Source organism: Halichoerus grypus, chromosome X, assembly GCF_964656455.1.
Source record: "Halichoerus grypus chromosome X, mHalGry1.hap1.1, whole genome shotgun sequence".
Taxonomy (NCBI): domain Eukaryota; kingdom Metazoa; phylum Chordata; class Mammalia; order Carnivora; family Phocidae; genus Halichoerus; species Halichoerus grypus.
In genome coordinates, this window is record NC_135727.1 from 130,179,402 (window position 1) to 130,196,796 (window position 17,395).

A 17,395-nucleotide genomic window follows, 5' to 3' on the forward strand; every position below is an offset into this window, starting at 1 on the left:
GAGAAATAATTGTCCGGTCAATATCATGTGCAAATTGCCACTGTTATAGAGCCCTCCTTGCAGGGAGGGAGGCGTGGTATACCAGAAACCTCTACTCTCGGCTGGTATTGCCATGCAGATAATGAGAGGAAACCTGCCTAAAAGTTAAAACATGGAAACAAAAATTCAGTAAGAGAAACAGGTGGCCGTGTGGATGAGAATGGAACATGTCTGCTTGATGGGTTTTAGTCTTTTCAACACATAATGATTGTTCTCCTGAGGTTTTCTTAAAGACTCTCTTTAGCTTTTCCAGCTCCTGCAAAGCTAGTGAAGGCCAGTTACGAATTTTAAAAATAGAAGGGGTTTCTAAATTCAGGTTTTATTTTCTGTTCTCTTCATTTGCTTCAATTTTGAATGATTTTCCCATAATATTTTATGTGTTATTTTTATCCAGTCATCTTTAAATGATGGAAGACATGGTATGTTTTCTAGTGAAGGACAGTTCGTTGATAAGTCAGAGGACTGGGGCCTTTTTGTAACAGAGATACTGTTAAATTTACTTAAGGAAACACAAATTTGCCGTCCGATGGGGTTTGTCGTGTACTCAGTGGATAGTTTTCTTTTTTCTTTTTTTACACTTCATTTTTTGAAATTTTTTTTTAATTTTTTTTTATTTTTTTATTGTTATGTTAATCCCCATACATTACATCATTAGTTTCAGATACAGTGTTCCATGATTCACCGCTTGTGAACAACACCCAGCGCTCCATGCAGAATGTGCCCTCCTCAATACCCATCACCAGGCTAACCCATCCTCCCACCCCCCTCCCCTCTAGAACCCTCAGTTTGTTTTTCAGAGTCCATCGTCTCTCATGGTTCTTCTCCCCCTCCGATTTCCGCCCCTTCATTCTTCCCCTCCTGCTACATTCTTCTTATTCTTTTTTTCTTTCTTAACATATATTGCATTATTTGTTTCAGAGGTACAGATCTGAGATTCAACAGTCTTGCACAATTCACAGCGCTTACCAGGACACATACCCTCCCCAGTGTCCATCACCCAGTCACCCCATCCCTCCCACCCCACCCCCCACTCCAGCAACCCTCAGTTTGTTTCCTGAGATTAAGAATTCCTCATATCAGTGAGGTCATATGATACATGTCTTTCTCTGTTTGACTTATTTCGCTCAGCATAATACCCTCCAGTTCCATCCACGTCGTTTCAAATGGCAAGATCTCATTCCTTTTGATGGCCGCATAATATTCCATTGTGTATATATACCACATCTTCTTTATCCATTCATCTGTTGATGGACATCTTGGCTCTTTCCACAGTTTGGCTATTGTGGACATTGCTGCTATAAACATCGGGGTGCACGTACCCTTTCGGGTCCCTACTTTTGTATCTTTGGGGTAAATACCCAGGAGTGCAATTGCTGGATCATATGGTAGCTCTATTTTCAACTTTTTGAGGCACCTCCATACTGTTTTCCAGAGTGGCTGCACCAGCTTGCATTCCCACCAACAGTGTAGGAGGGTTCCCCTTTCTCCGCATCCCCATCAGTGGATAGTTTTCTATTCACGGTTAGGAGTTGTGCCCCCAGCTGCCCCGGCTACCTTTTAGCAGATTCTGCAGATAGGAATAACTTTCTCAAGGCGGTGCGTATCCTTGGGAACCGACTGAGCCAACCCGGGCATCTCACTGCTTAATTATTTTATTAAGCATTTCCCACCCCTTAGAATTCGTGCTTATGGGTCTTTGCAAGAAGAATTTCAATGGAAAGTTGGTTTTTGTGTGTGTATTATTGAGTTATTTTTGAATTATTAGTATGATTATTACAAAACTTACCCAGTTATTCTGAAAACTAACAAAATTCTTTTTTATTTCATGTTGCAAACAGGATGATTTGAACCTGCACATCAGAGCTGCACATCAGCCCTGAAGAAGGGTTGTGTCCACGGGATAAGGACATTTCCATATTCTATAAATCTGGATGTATATAAAGAGACTGGATATCCGTACAAAGTCATGGACCTGGCATTATTTAAGCAACTGGAAATTAAGCATCATTAAGCAACTGGAAATCTACTGCACAGTAGGACCTTTTGGAAAATTGTTTGGTTGTAGATTTTATCTTATCTCTTAGTGTGATGAACCTACTGTGATATCTTGGTTTTCCTCACAGACTTAACTTTATAAGTTTGAACTGAACGTGTTCGGTTATAACCACAGATGGCGTGCGTGCACGCGTGTGTGTGTGTGTGTGTGTGTATAAAAAGACCATATGTCTGGTGCACAGGAATTGTACCGTGATGTAAATCTTCATACTTGGCAGAGTCTATGATTTTTATTTTCCAAATTGCTCTTTCAAGAATCTTTTTCTTGGGGACAAAAGCTAAGACAGATATGATGTGTGCATTTTTTATCGTCTGATGTGCATTTTGTAGCTTGTGAAGAAAACATCATGTGGTGGTCCACATCCCATGTCTTTAGTGCTTCATGTCTGGTGACTTTAGGTCTTGAAGCCAGAAGGGAAGACAAGGGTGTATCAGTTTGAATTTGAGTCTGAGAATACCAATGGCCATTAACGTTGTTCAAGGAACGGAACACAGTCCAGAAATTTCCTGCATCACATCCAGAAATTTCATACTCCATGGGCGGCGGGGGGGTTGAGGCTAGTGGCTACCTATTAAAATTCCAGTTGAGCTCTGTCTCCAACAAAATGCAGAGCTAACAAATGACTGTTGGCTCAGTTGCATGGATGACCTTCATGCAAACGTGTTTTTTTTTTTTAACTTTCTTTTTTTTAACTTCCATTGTGGGAAAAATAAGATGCAAATGAGCTGTAGGATGTCAGTGTTCAGCATAGTAGAAATTAACCTGTCTTGTTTCTATCCTCGTAAATGTTGTTTTGGGTGTGTCCGGCACACTCTTGTCTCGTAGGTAGGGCGTGCTTATCGGTGGCTGAGATTTTGTCTTTTCCTCTCTGGACCTGATCGTGAAGATACCATGAAGAGCACCCTGCAAATGCTTTCCCCTTGGGATTGACATAATGCAAGGCGGATGTGGAGTGGGCTCCAGTGAGTGTGTTGGCTAGATGTGGATCTTCCCAGAAAACAGGGCGTGTAAAGAGGTCCTAGGGGTCCATGCTCTCCGTGATCCATTGCTTTGTCTTGTGCTTCTCTTCCTCATTCTGAAGTTCGCTGTACAAATCTCAAGGTGTTGCCCATTCTCTGCTGACCGTGACTCAGCTGGACAAACAGAGTTGCCATGTCTGCATTGTGTCTGGTCGTGGGGCTCAACCGTGACCTTCTGCAGGGACGTCTGTGCGCTTAACTAGTGGGTGCCAGAGCCTTTGGTGACCGCAGAGGGACACCCACACAGACCTCCAAGACCCCTTCTGTACCCTTCCTTTCTTCCCAGGGTTGGCCTGGAAAAGTCCAGCTCCTTGGGCAGCGGGGATGGGAGCAGTGCTTGCCCTGGGAGGTGTGATGGTGAGATGGGTGCGGGGAAGAGGCAAGCCTGGGCACCCTCTCAAGGCTTCTCCAGCTCCCATGTTCTTGAGTCACCTTGTGGATTCTTGGCCATCGTAGACATTATTTTCCAGTGCCGTGCCTGGGAAGACCTTTTCTTTCCATGTAACCCTTTGTACCTCTCTTCTGCAAGCACGTCTGTGGACGTGGAGAGCCGCCGCATGGCAAAGTCATACATCTCTTTAAGCAGCAAAATGTCAAGGGCCGTGCGGTTGCCTACCATATTTGGCCAGATCCCACTCACAAGTCCGAAGCACGCAGATGTGCTGGAAGGTGGAATGAAGAACACGTGCACCCACCCAAGCTTGAAATTGAAGGCACATTTCCCCCTTTCTCGTGCATGACCTGCTCTTCAAATACAAATCCAATGAGTAAGGTCAGAGTGACTACAAGATTTAGTAAAATAAACTCTTTATAATGAGTAACTCAAAGAAAAATTATTTTTAAAGGGTGTGCTGTATGGATGGATGTTCCAACAGAATGGTGTTTTTAGTCTGTACCGAGCAATCCCCATGCTGTTTGCATTCAGTAGGGGACCAGAACGGGCAACAGGTTCAGCCTGAAGTTTCTTAACTGTTTCATCATTGACTGTTATAAGGCTAAATCGGCAAAGTGATGGTGCCCTGAGATAAAAACCCATGAGGGAAAGCAAAGATCTCACATCCTCTGACTTATAAAAATAAATTATTATTATTTTAGAGCCTTGTGCTTAAAAAAATAAAAATAAATGAAACACCTTTCTTGAACATGATAAAGCATTGTATGTAGACACATTGACCCATGTGCATAATCCCGGGTTTAGTTCTCACTGTCTCGGATTTAATATAGGATGTGAAAAATAGCCTCAAGAAAGCATGAAATGCAATGCCTTAATTTTGGACAGATATGCACACACACACTCAACAAACGCCAACATTGGAATGCACAGATCACATGGTTCTTTAAAAACATTGTCATCGGCAATCAGCCATGCAAAACAAATTAAAAACTAAAAGGAATTTCAAGAATACCAGATGGTGTTAAACTCGGTCTTGCCATTTCAATATTCGAGGTGGCACATGCCATGTGTTAACGGCCCGTGGCTGGACTGGAATTAAGCAGAGTGATGTAATGCAAAGACTGACTTAATCAAAATGAGTCTCAAACACATGGGACACTCACTGTATATAATTGAAAAATAGTTTACTCGGTGGGGGCACTCTGAAATTTTCAGGTATCTAATCAGGTATCTACATGCAAAAGTCATGAGAGGAAACATCATGGAAATATTCACAAAATTCGCATCAGAAAAAAAATGATAGACTCCTTTTGTTCTATGCAATTTTATGAGTTGGCAATATTTTCTTAAAAACAAATACCATTTTAAAAAAATCCTCAGGAAACACGTGTTTTGCAAAGAAATATTTTGGGGTGGGTGGTGTTTTTCTAAGGGAATTGTCACCAACCCCCTTGAACGCACTCTGCAAAGCTAAGAAGGAAATTAAACTACAGCATATCCTGCATTTGCGTTGGCCACCTTCCAGTTCTTGCAGAACATATGTTACAACCCTGCCTGGCATAAACGTATCCGCGTGGTGCTGCGCACATCTCGATTTCTGCTGTTGACGTGACGATACGTCAAGAGAGAGCCCGACAACAAGATGCGAGTGCCCAGCTCAAGTCCTCGTGATGCTTTCACACTCCTCTTCCCATCCCTGCCCACCCACCAGTCCATGAGCATCTGGTACAGTGTTCTGTTTCATTCTGCACTCTCTACCTAAGGACTCCCTTGTTACCAACGACAGAATCACCAATACCGCTAGACAGTCACGTGACGTGGGATGCATTTGCCATTTCTATGTATGACCTAAGCTGCCTCTAGATTTTGGACCACTTGAACTGTGAAAATATGCCATCAAGTAGAGACCCCAGTGCCCCCACTCTCTAGGCACCGAGGGCTGCCCACCCGCGGGGAGTGCTTCAGGCTGCATCAGATCCTAGGACCACATCAAAATTCTCCTTCTAGCCACTTGGTTATTGTAGTGCAGGAAAAATACTTGGTTGGATTTCCCACCCCCCAACCGATTGATTTTTACATCCCCAAATGAATATGTTCACAGAAGCCGCTGAGGGCTCCTGTGGTGGAGATTGAGGATGTGATGCGTGAGTTCTTATTTTTGCGGAGGTCCATCCACCGAGAGTATGGGTGTTACCTGCGTTAGACAAGTCCTGTGTACCTGTACCGCGTGTCCCTGTTTCTTAGGGAGGTGACAAGGCCTTCTCTTTACTTCACCTTCAGTGGACAATGTCCACTTACCAAAAACAAGAAGACAAGCACATGAACTGTTGTGTTAATAATGTATTTGGGTAGTTTGGTGTGTGTGTGCGTGAGCGCGTTTGTGTCTTGGTGGCGGTGGAGTTCGGGAGTGGTGTTTCGCCAAGTGTCACATTTTCCTATCAACTTTGCTTTGCAGACCCCGTGGGCTTAACAGTCCTTTGTAGTAAAAGGGAAACGCTCTGTCACCGTTTCCTATAAATTATTGTGCTGTAATGCATTCTGTTGTGCTTTCACTGGCTCTTCCCTGGTGGACACCTCTGTTAATTTAAAGTAAAAGTCATTACGTGTGTGTGTTAGCAGATGGGATTTCAAGCCTTTTGACACTCAGGGCATCTTGTCCTCTGAGATGGTTCTTCAGCTCTGCAGAATGGTCGTAGCTTCCTTCTTCCTTGTGCTGTGCTACGGGCAGCCTGGCCGGGTGGCCCCGGGACAGCCGTGGGGTGCGGCAGACACGAGACGGAGTGCCTTTGCAGGTGCGGTGCGCCCCGGCGAGCCAGCACTGGGATCCCTGTGGGGTCGTCCCAGCTTCTCATGTGGAAAAGAAGAACAGTCTGTTGCTAATTCTTTCAATTCTTGCACAATGAAAATCACTGTGATTTGTATATATACCCTAGGAAGATTTTACTGCTGCCTAATTTATGTAATAATACTATTCATTCCAGGTTTGTTTAATAAAACTTTGTATCTTTTAAGACGTCTGGTTCTGGTCTGCTTCTTCGGTTTCGGGACAAGCTTGTCTTCATTCATCTAGTTCAGCGGTCAGAGGTGTCTCTTAATTTTTAGCTTTTTCATTGAAGTATAATTGACATGCGGTATTAATTTAGTTTCGGGTGAACAACATAATGATTTGGTATCTGTATATATTGCAAAATGATCACCACCGTAAGTGTAGTTAATATCCATCACCACACATAGTTGTGAACTTGTTTTTCTTGTGATGAGAATTTTTAAATTCTTTCTTCTTCCAAGTTTCAAGTATGTGATACAGTATTATTGTATCTTTTTCTGCAAAGGGCCACATGGTAAATATTTCAATGTTGCAGGATACACAGTGTCTGTCAAGACCACAAAAGCTTCCCTAGACAATACGTAAATGAACAGGCTGTGTTCCAATAAAGTTTTATTAAAACAAAAATACAGTTCAGGGGCCAGATTTCTTGCTCAGGCCACGCTTTGCCAGATTCTAATCCCATGCCTGAGGGTGACTTTGCACATCGCCTTTGCGGCTTGTTAAAAATGTGCCGTCCTCATCATTACAAATAAATAAGTTATTTGATGGCACATTCTCTTTACTCACATAGCTTGACACCTGGCTTTCCAGGTCACCTGCTGCTTGCTAAAAATATCCTGCCTTTATCACTCAGGTCAACCCGTCTGATCGATAATACTGACAGCGCTTGCTACAGCCCAATAGCAGGATGTGGCCCACAGGAGCCTGTTTACCTGGTGACCAAGCTCATCCACCTCTCCTCCTGGAAATCCCTTGCAAGAGGGAATCTTTCAGGGACAGGCAAGGGCAACTTCGGGTCTGGTTCCAAACCTTCTGGGTAGGGACAGCTCCAGAATTTCTGTAGAGTAGGTGCTTAGGTGGTGAGATTCTGGTTTGGGATAGGGAGTGATGTGTGTGTGTGTGCACGTGCATATACATTTTTGGGGAAAATCAGAGGGTTCTTGAAGGACTGATAGAGATGATCCAGGGAGTGTGTCCTTGACTTTTTTTGGATGCCCTCATAGAGTTTTTTCTTTTTCCTTTTTTTTAAAACCACACGTTCTGTTCATGCAGGTCTCTCACTTCCCTGGAAGCCCTGTCATTTTGCATTTTTGTTAAAAGGATCTGATAACCTTGTCCCCAAAACATTTAAGGAGAAGATTTATATGTATGTAACAAATCTTTTTTATCCACTCATTCACTGTTTCCATATCGTGGCTGTTGTGAGGAGTGCTACAGTGAACATGGGAGTGCAGGGATCTCTTTGAAAGACAAATTGAAACCCCAGTGAGACTTCATGTCACCCTTGTTAGACTGGCTGTCATCGAAAACGATGAGAGATAACAAGCATCGGCGAGGATGTCGAGACATTGGAACCCTCGTGCACTGTTGGCGGGAATGCGAACTGGTGCAGTCACTGTGGAAAACTGGAGTTTCCTCAAGAAACTAAAGATGGAGCTATCATGGTCCAGCAATTCCATTATCATCTAATACTTAAAAATACTGCCAGATGTAGGTACCTGTCCACTTTAAAGGTAGCAGAATGGAGCCCGAGAAAGACTCAAGTTATTGATTTGAGATCTCATGGTTCATACATCTCAGAGCCCAGATTTAAGCACCATCTGGTTCCTTGTCACTCCAATGAACCATGTGATGTTTCCATAATAAAACTAACAAGACTTGGGTAAAGAAACTAAGAACCCGATTCTCTGTGTTCCCTCTGATGCAAACATTGGACGCCAGATAAAACTCAAAACGCTGAAGACCTATGGTGACTGTATTCATGGGAGAATTTGGGATTTGATGCTTTGCTTTAGGCAGAAAACTATGATCTACTTAAACTCTGCTCAGTCAGCCCATCCGAGGTCTATTTTAACAGGCAAGATGCCTTCCAAAAGTTCATGCAAGAAACCATCTTGTAACCTGTGAAGTTACAAGCTGAGATAAACTTTTGTTGTTGCGGTAAAGAACACATAATATGAAATCTACCCTCAACAAAATGTTCAGTGCACATTACGATGTAGCTAACTATAGGCACAACACATCTCTGAAACGTAATCTTGCAGAACCCAGACTTCATGCCCGTCGAACAACAACTCCCCATTTCTCTGTCTCTCCCACAGCCAACAATTGGCCAAGGGGGGGACCTGCCCACCTGGGTCTTGAATTTCACCCGAAACAATCTTCGTTCTCAAGGACATCATGGAGAAAAGACTCAGGCTTTAGTATCTCGTTACAAGCATTTGGCTTCGAGCCCAGTACAAAACCAGCTCTTAGAGTGCCCTTGGGAGCAATGTCTTGGAAAGCCACTGGCCGGAAAACAATTCTTAATAATCAATCAGAATTTGTGTTCAGGCTGCTTAAAACCAGTGCCTTGGTAAAAGGGTGGGGGGTGGAGCCCCACAGAAGGCAAAGGTTAAAAAGCAAGGTCAGTCCAGTAAGTGGGAAATGCACAAAGGGCACCTGCCCCTCAGAGATGTTGAGTTCTTGGGGTCATTCTGCACCATGCTGAGTTTTGCCGAGGATGAATAATGACCCAAATGTCTGAAAGGCCAGGATGGACAAATTTGGCATGATGATAGATGCATTTTAATGCCCTGGAAATACCCATTTCACTGTCAACAGATGGTTAGATGCATTTTCTATCTCTTTGTTTCTCCAATCCAACTCTACACTATCCCTTGTCTTAAGGGGAGTGGTCCCTGAGGATTGAATTTGGGAAATCTATGCTTCTTTCAGGATTTAATCTTTTTTAAAAAAAGATTTGAGTATAGTTGACACAGAGTGTTACGCCATATAGTGACTCAACTTCTGTATACGTTAATGCTATGCTCACCACAAGTGTAGCTGCCATCTTTCCCCAGACGACGCTATTACACTTGTGTTTGTATTCCTCGTGTTGTGCCTTTCATCCCCATGACTTATTCACTCCTTAACTGGAAACTTGTATCTCCCACTCCCCTTCTCCCATTTTATCCATCTCCCCACCTTCCTCTCTGGCAACCACCAGGGTGTTCTCTGCATTTACGGGTCTCTTTCTGCTTTTTTTTGGTTTGTTTGTTTGTTTCTTTATTCATTTGTTTAAGATTCCACATATGCGTGAAATCATGGTATTTGTCTTTCTCTGACTTAAGTGAAATGGTCTTCTAGGTCCATATATGTTCTCTCAAATGGCAAGATCTCATCCTTTTTTATGGCTGAGTAATATTCCATTGTAGACGCACACCACATCTTCTTCATCCATTCGTCTATGGATGGACACTTGGGTTGCTTCTGTATCTTGGCTCTTGTAAATAATGCTGTTGTAAACATAGGGGTGCATATATCTTTTTGAATTAGTGTTTTTGTTTTCTTTGGGTATATAGCTAGTAGTGGAATTACTGGATTATATGGTAATTTTATCTTTAATGTTTTGAGGAACCTCCATATTGGAGTGGCTGCACCAGTTTGCATTCCCACCAACAGTGCATGAGGGTTCCTTTTTCTCCACATCTTCTCCAGCACTTGTTGTTTCTTGTGTTTTTTAAAAAATTTTAGCCACAGAATATAATCTTGAACATCATTGGGGCTTAACATGAGATCCCATAAGCCATGGTTTTCAAACCCTCACCGTGGCATTTGGCAGAACTACCCAGAACTCCCACACACAAACACACCTGAAACCAAAGGTGAGCAAGACACTTTTTTTTATTTTATTATGTTAATCATGATACATTACATCATTAGTTTTTGATGTAGTGTTCCATGATTCATTGTTTGCGTATAACACCCAGTGCTCCATGCAGAACATGCCCTCTTTAATACCCATCACCAGGCTAACCCACCCCCCCACCCCCACCCCTCTAGAACCCTCAGTTTGTTTTTCAGAGTCCATTGTCTCTCATGGTTCGTCTCCCCCTCCGATTTTCCCCCTTCATTTTTCCCTTCCTACTACTTTCTCTCTCTCTCTCTCTCTTTTTTTTTTTTTTAACATATAATGTATTACTTGTTTCAGAGGTACAGGTCTGTGATTCATCAGTCTTACACAATTCACAGCACTCGCCATAGCACATACCCTCCCCAGTGTCTATCACCCAGCCACCCCGTCCCTCCCACCCCCCACCACTCCAGCAACCCTCAGTTTGTTTCCTGAGATTAAGAATTCCTCATATCAGTGAGATCATATGATACATGGCTTTCTCTGATTGACTTATTTCGTTCAGCATAATACCCTCTAGTTCTATCCATGTCATTGCAAATGGCAAGATTTCATTTCTTTGATAGCTGTGTAATATTCCATTGTGTATATATATACCACATCTTCTTTATCCATTCATCTGTCGATGGACATCTTGGCTTTTTCCACAGTTTGGCTATTGTGGACATTGCTGCTATAAACATTGGGGTGCATGTACCCCTTCGGATCCCTACATTTGTATCTTTGCGGTAAATACTCAGTAGTGCAAATGCTGGGTCGTACAGTAGCTCTATTTTCAACTTTTTGAGGAACCTCCATACTGTTTTCCAGAGTGGCTGCACCAGCTTGCATTCCCACCAACAGTGTAGGAGGGTTCCTCTTTCTCCACATCCTCGCCAACATCTCTCGTTTCCTGATTTGTTAATTTTAGCCATTCTGACTGGTGTGAGGTGATATCTCATTGAGGTTTTGATTTGGATTTCCCTGATGCCAAGCGATGTTGAGCACTTTTTCATGTGTCTGTTGGCCATTTGGATGTCTTCTTTGCAGAAATGTCTGTTCATGTCTTCTGCCCATTTCTTGACTGGATTATTTGTTCTTTAGGTGTTGAGTTTGGTAAGTTCTTTACAGATTTTGGATACTAGCCCTTCATCTGATATGTCATTTGCAAATATCTTCTCCCATTCTGTCGGTTGTCTTTTGGTTTTGTTGACTGTTTCCTTTGCTGTGCAAAAGCTTTTTATCTTGATGAGGTCCCAATAGTTCATTTTTGCCCTTGCTTCCCTTGCCTTTGGCAATGTTTCTAGGAAGAAGTTGCTGCGGCTGAGGTCGAAGAGGTTGCTGCCTGTGTTCTCCCCTAGGATTTTGATGGACTCCTGTCTCACCTTTAGGTCATTCATCCATTTTGAGTCTATTTTTGTGTGTGGTGTGAGGAAATGGTCCAGTTTCATTCTTCTGCATGTGGCTGTCCAATTTTCCCAACACCATTTGTTGAAGAGACTGTCTTTTTTCCATTGGACATTCATTCCTGCTTTGTCAAAGGGTAGTTGACCATAGAGTTGAGGGTCCATTTCTGGGCTCTCTATTCTGTTCAGTTGATCTATGTGTCTGTTTTGTGCCAGTACCATACTGTCTTGATTTTGACAGCTTTGTAATAGAGCTGGAAGTCCGGAACTGTGATGCTGCCAACTTTGCTTTTCTTTTTCAACATTCCGAGCAAGACACTTCTAACTTATGATACTAATAAGGCAGAAATAGTGTTTTTAAATATGGTTTTATTAATGTCTAAGTAGAGCACTGTTTTGTTTCAAGTTATTTTTAGTACTAGTGGGGACGCACCAAATTGAATGCATGACCCACTCTTGCATCTTGCTTGCGGTTAGAAAAACAGTTTTCTGCACAAACCCTAGTTGCCTGCTCTGAATCTCTTTACTTTTCCACGTTAAATCGGAGTTCAGTATTGGTGATTTAAGGAGGGATTGAAAGCCAGCTGGGGTCGAGAAGAAACCTATTGCCATCTTTCCCGTGACATCTATGAATCAAAAACTGGAATCCTTTTTTTTTTTTTTTTCATTTCATGCCCATTATCCCACATGGCACACGCCAGCCTTCTGGCCAATACATGAGCATTTTATAGGGCAGATATTAATGGTCCATCATTATGTAATATTTTCTTTTCTGCAGCTCTTATTCCCAATCTCTGTAAATTTGTACTTTGACAGAAAGTTGGTCCAGCTTTTTTTTTTTTTTAACAACTTTGGGTCAAAATTGCCATAGTCATTGGGTATTGCCATTACGTTTTACAGTCTGCTTTGGGAATCCAGTTGGATGGATTTCCCCTCCTAACGGTGGTGGAATATCTTTGTCAGCTCTTGGCAGCTGGTGATGGGGCAGGCAGCCCCTGCGCTAACCTTCCCTGATCCTTGTTGAGGATCTGCATAGGCATTTGGAGTTCTTGATACACTGGCGTGTTCTCTTTTTCAAGGAGAAAGAGGTACTGGCGGGTCTCCACGTGTTTGTCTTCACTATTTCAAAGCAGAGGTTTGACTTTTGTGGCTGAAGAATCCAGCCCGTCCTTGTCAGGATGGAAGACCCTGAAATACTATCCATCTCCTTGTGTCTTAACCCCATACTTTTATTTTCCTTCTTCGATCTCATTTGGCGATTCCTGTTTTCTGTGCATTGGTCTTCACTGAAAGTCGGCTTTTGCACTTTAAAAAACATTCTTTAAGGGGCGCCTGGGTGGCTCAGTCAGTTGGGTATCTGACTCTTGATTTTGGCTCAGCTCATGATCTCAGGGTTGTGAGATTGAGCCCTGCATCTGGCTCTGTGCTCAGCGGGGAGTCTGCTTGAGGTGTTCCCTCTCCCCCATCCCATTTCTCTAAAATAAATAAATAAATCTTTAAAAAAAATTTTTTAAAAAATTCTTTAAGTAATAATAAATAAACCTCATGGTAGGGTTTCAATACAGTAGTAGATTTCGTTTCTAGCCAGGCAAGATACATGCAGATAACCAACTTTAAAAATCCTTTTTTTTTTTTCTTTAAGAAGCACGTGGTTCACGCCTCAAACTGGTAATATTCAATATTTAAAATTATTTTGAAAAACAGTTTTAAGTATTATAATATGTAGATAGCATAATATTCAGTTAATATTGTGAATATTATACTATTAAGAAGTAATAGGATAATTTTAAACAGTGCATCTATGTCTTAAACATAGCACAGAAACAAAACCTACTTAACCACATAGAGATTCACACAACTATCAATATCTATGTTGAGCCTTTTTCCATGTGTCTGTTGGCCATTTGTATGTCTTCTTTGGAGAAATGTCTGTTCATGTCTTCTGCCCATTTCTTGACTAGCTTTCTTGGAAAACCATGGTCTTAAAGAATATTTTGACGTTGGGGAGCATTTGAGGGTTGCTCGCAAAGAAGGCAAAGCAAAGAGAGGACAAGCTTCATTTCAACGTTTACAACAAGATTGATCTTGGTGCCAGAGCAACAGCCTGAATCATGACACGTTGAAAGCTAGGACATGTCATGCCGACGAGAGTTTGAGCTCGGCTTGTGCAGCCTTCCAGTTGCATGGAACTAGAGACATGAGGTAGAAAAAGTTGCAAACCATTTTATACAACAAGAGCTCCCAGTACAGAGATGGAAAGTGCACCTGGGCAAGGAACTCAACGAGGGGGAAAAGAGGTGTTGAAGATGCCCATGTGGAGTTTCCATATTGCAGTGGGCATGCAAAGGGCATTTTCTGATGGATTCCATTTCCCACCTCTGATTCCGTCTTGGACTTTTCTTCTAAATATCACCAACGTTAGATCTCTTGCAAAGCCAAAAGTATTTACAAGAGCACTGTGGGGAATCGTGAGCAGAAGGAGTCAGGCTGGGTGGTTGGAACAGACCTGGGTTTGAGTCCAGGTTCTATATCTACCTGGAGCCAAGATGGCGGGCGAGTTAGCTGCCCTGCACTCCCATTTACTCATTAGTGATAGCAATTATTCATGTGCATGTCTTTCTGCTCCAAACGCTGGAGTGGCTCTCCATTGCCCTCCAAGCAAAAGACAATATCCTCACAATATGGGGAAAGCCATCCGTAATCTGCCCTCCAGCATATCAGACTTGTCACTCCACTTCCAGATGCCCCAGCCTCTTTGCTCATTTAGAACATCCCACAGCAACTTCGTTCTGCCTCTTCTTTCTCTTTTCCCTGCTTTTTCCTGAGTCCGTCTTTTCCCTGTTTATAGAAGACTCCCTGTTGTCCACATTCCAGCTTCCCGCCGTACCCGAGTCTGACTCTCTGTTTGCTTCTGTGAGTCTGTCTGCGAGCCCGATAGTTACCTTCTCTTTTCTTGAAATAATGTGCTTTTAAGTGGAGTCACGTTGTGGAGCCAATGTTATAAAGAAATCATTATAAATCACTCTTCACTGTTCCTTCCACTTCTGAACTTGGCCACTGATCCCCTAGTAAGGGGCTTGCTTGTTATTTTAGGTTATGAATGCCAAATAAAACTTTTATTAATTTCATTTTTTATTGGCGGCCACTTTATGTTTTGAGTACGGTCTGTGTGTAGTGTTGGGAGGGGCCTCCACCTACATGGGCTCAGCGTGTTTCTATAACATTTGAAAGGAAATTAGCAGAGGGGCACCTGGATGGCTCAGTCGGTTAAGTGTCTGCCTTCGGCTCCGGTCGTGATCCCAGGGTCCTGGGTTCGAGTCCTGCATTGGGCTCCCTGCTCAGCGTTGAGCCTGCTTCTCCCGCCCCCTCTGTGCTCTCTTGCTCTTTCTGAAATAAATAAATAAAATCTTAAAAAAAAAAAAAAAAGACAAAGTAAATTAGCAGATCTTCTGAAAAACATTATTGTCTTTCTTGGCAGCTGTTCCAAACAACAGGGAGGTTGCAGTGGGCTGAATTTCTGCATTGCAAATGTTCCTATTTTCAGGTTTACCCATCTGCTTTGTGTCGAAGTAGAAACTGGCGGTGGAACGCATGTGTCTCCTCAGTTTACATTTACGCTCTTGGGTCTACTGGCTTACTTTGAGAACATCCTGGTAGCTCAGAATTTTTCCTGGAGGCGTTCCAGATTTACACTGCACATTCATTATTGCACCTGTCACCCCTACCAGCAGCATATCCCATTCACACCGCGAAAACCAGTTTGTGGCTTGCAGACACCATTTAGGTTTAGGTCTCCCGCAGTGGTGTGCTGGTAAGCCAGTTACCTCCTGGGAAAATAATGCCCAGACTTGCAGCTTTTGCCCATTTCCGTTGTGTAAAGACTCACCCCTGCCATGATTGGATTGCAAGCTGCCAGTAGTTTGGCTCACACAGTCCTGCAAGATGGCACGGTCCCGTTTTCAAGAACTAGAACAAGCCAGCACTGGAAGTCAAAGTAGAGGAAGGAGCACGGGTCCTGGATGGGTTTAGTGTCCCCTTGGAGGGACGGGGGAGCGTGGACAATGCCTCCGCTCTTCCTCGCCTTCTTCCGGTGCATCTGGTAGCTCACGGGGCTTCATTCAGGGTCTGTGTGCTTTCCCCGGGGCATTGGCAGTCCTGCCGGAGGAGGAAGAATGGTGGGGCCAGCGTGCATCTCTCACCCTCACGTGGGGAGCAACCCCAAGTGGCTTCCGCACCATTCCTTTGTCTCCCTGCCTCCAGGATTTTAACTTTAAACATTCACACACGCATACAAAATAGAGAAATGCCCACCCCTTCTCCTCCTCTTCCTCCTCCAAATGTCTTCCTTATAGATGCCTATCAAATTTTAGCCAAGATGGGCTGATGAACCTCCAGAAAATATTCCTTTTGTTTCCACTCAATGGACTGGTTTTTTTTAAAGTTTTCCCCAGACTGTTGATAGACTATTATACTTAAAAATTGTTTTTTTGCCAGTTTTGTAGGCAAAAACTCTTTCACCTTGATTGGTGGCTTTTTAAAAAGTTTTGTGGCATTTTTAGATGAACCAATTCACCGTCTCTTATATGCTACTTTTTGCGTGTTTTTAAATTAATTTTTTAAATTTTAATGCAGTTAATTAACATATAAAGTATTGGTTTCAGAAGTACAGGTCTGTGATTCATCAGTGTTACATAACACCCAGTGCTCATTACGTCACGTGCCCTCCTTAATGTCCATCACCCAGTTACCCCATCCCTCCAACCCCCTCCCCTCCAGCAATCTTCAGCTTGTTTCCTATGATTAAGAGTTACTTTCTGCATATTGCTTTTAAGTGTGTGAAATGTTTATTTATGTTACCTGCCCATCCTATAGGTTATCTTTTCTTACTGATTTATATTTGCAAGGCAAGCACGGTAAAGAGGTAATGTCCATACACTTGAGTTTTCTTGCCGTGGGCATACATCCCTTATTGAAACAAAAGGGCAACAGAAATTTCTCTGTGGCGGGATTATCAGATCCTTTGGTTTCTTTTACTATTCTCCATGAAAATTACTAAGAAAGTAACCGAAACAAGAATACGGCGGCTTCAGAAATAACCATCAAATTAAGGCAGAATTTGAAAATAAACCACAGTGCATCCAATATACAGAGTAAGCTATAGTTGTAAAAACACAAAACAGAACAAAAAAAACCAACATGGAAAGACCTCTTTTTTGGGTCGGGAAGATTTCTGCGACATACCGACATGTGAAAAAGTGACTCACCAAATTCCAAGGACAGCGTGCCTGCTTTTGGGGAAAGAGGCTGCACGCGTAGGAAACATACATCTTCCAGTGTGCATCTGGGGGACCCGCATCCACAGAAAAGGTCTGGAAACACACGAAGCAGGTGGCCGTGGAGGGAGATCGAGGCAGGTTGTTGAGGAAAACTTTTAACGGATTCTCGGTTCTGCTTTTTTGTTTGGGTTTTGACAACAAAGCCCAAGTACAGTATCCCCACTGTCCACTGGTATTCATGGGCATTTCTGGAGCAGCCTCTCAAGCCCTGTCCATCCCTTGCTATCTATCATCATGCCGGCTCCCTCTATAAATGTCGGAACAGTTCACGGGTACTGTTCACGCCTTCCATGACCGAAGACTTTAGATCGAATATCCCAGTCCTTCCAGCCGTGTCGTCCCCCTTGGGGCAGGTGCAGGCATGTGGAAGGCATTAGAATCGCGCACACCAAGGAGACCGTTGGAGAACGATAAATTACACTTCTTAGAAACAGGTAGACG

The 17,395-nt window shown here is 43.0% G+C and overlaps 1 protein-coding gene across 1 annotated transcript in view; it reads left to right on the plus strand.

Moving 5' to 3' along the window:
- Nucleotides 1–6,519, plus strand: part of PRKX (protein kinase cAMP-dependent X-linked catalytic subunit) — a 78,312-nt gene extending 71,793 nt beyond the window's left edge. The window contains exon 9 of the mRNA XM_036097816.2: nt 1,878–6,519. The gene's annotated coding sequence lies outside the window, so the exon portion shown is untranslated. The remainder of the gene's footprint in view (nt 1–1,877) is intronic.
- The last annotated feature ends 10,876 nt before the right edge of the window (nt 6,520–17,395 follow it).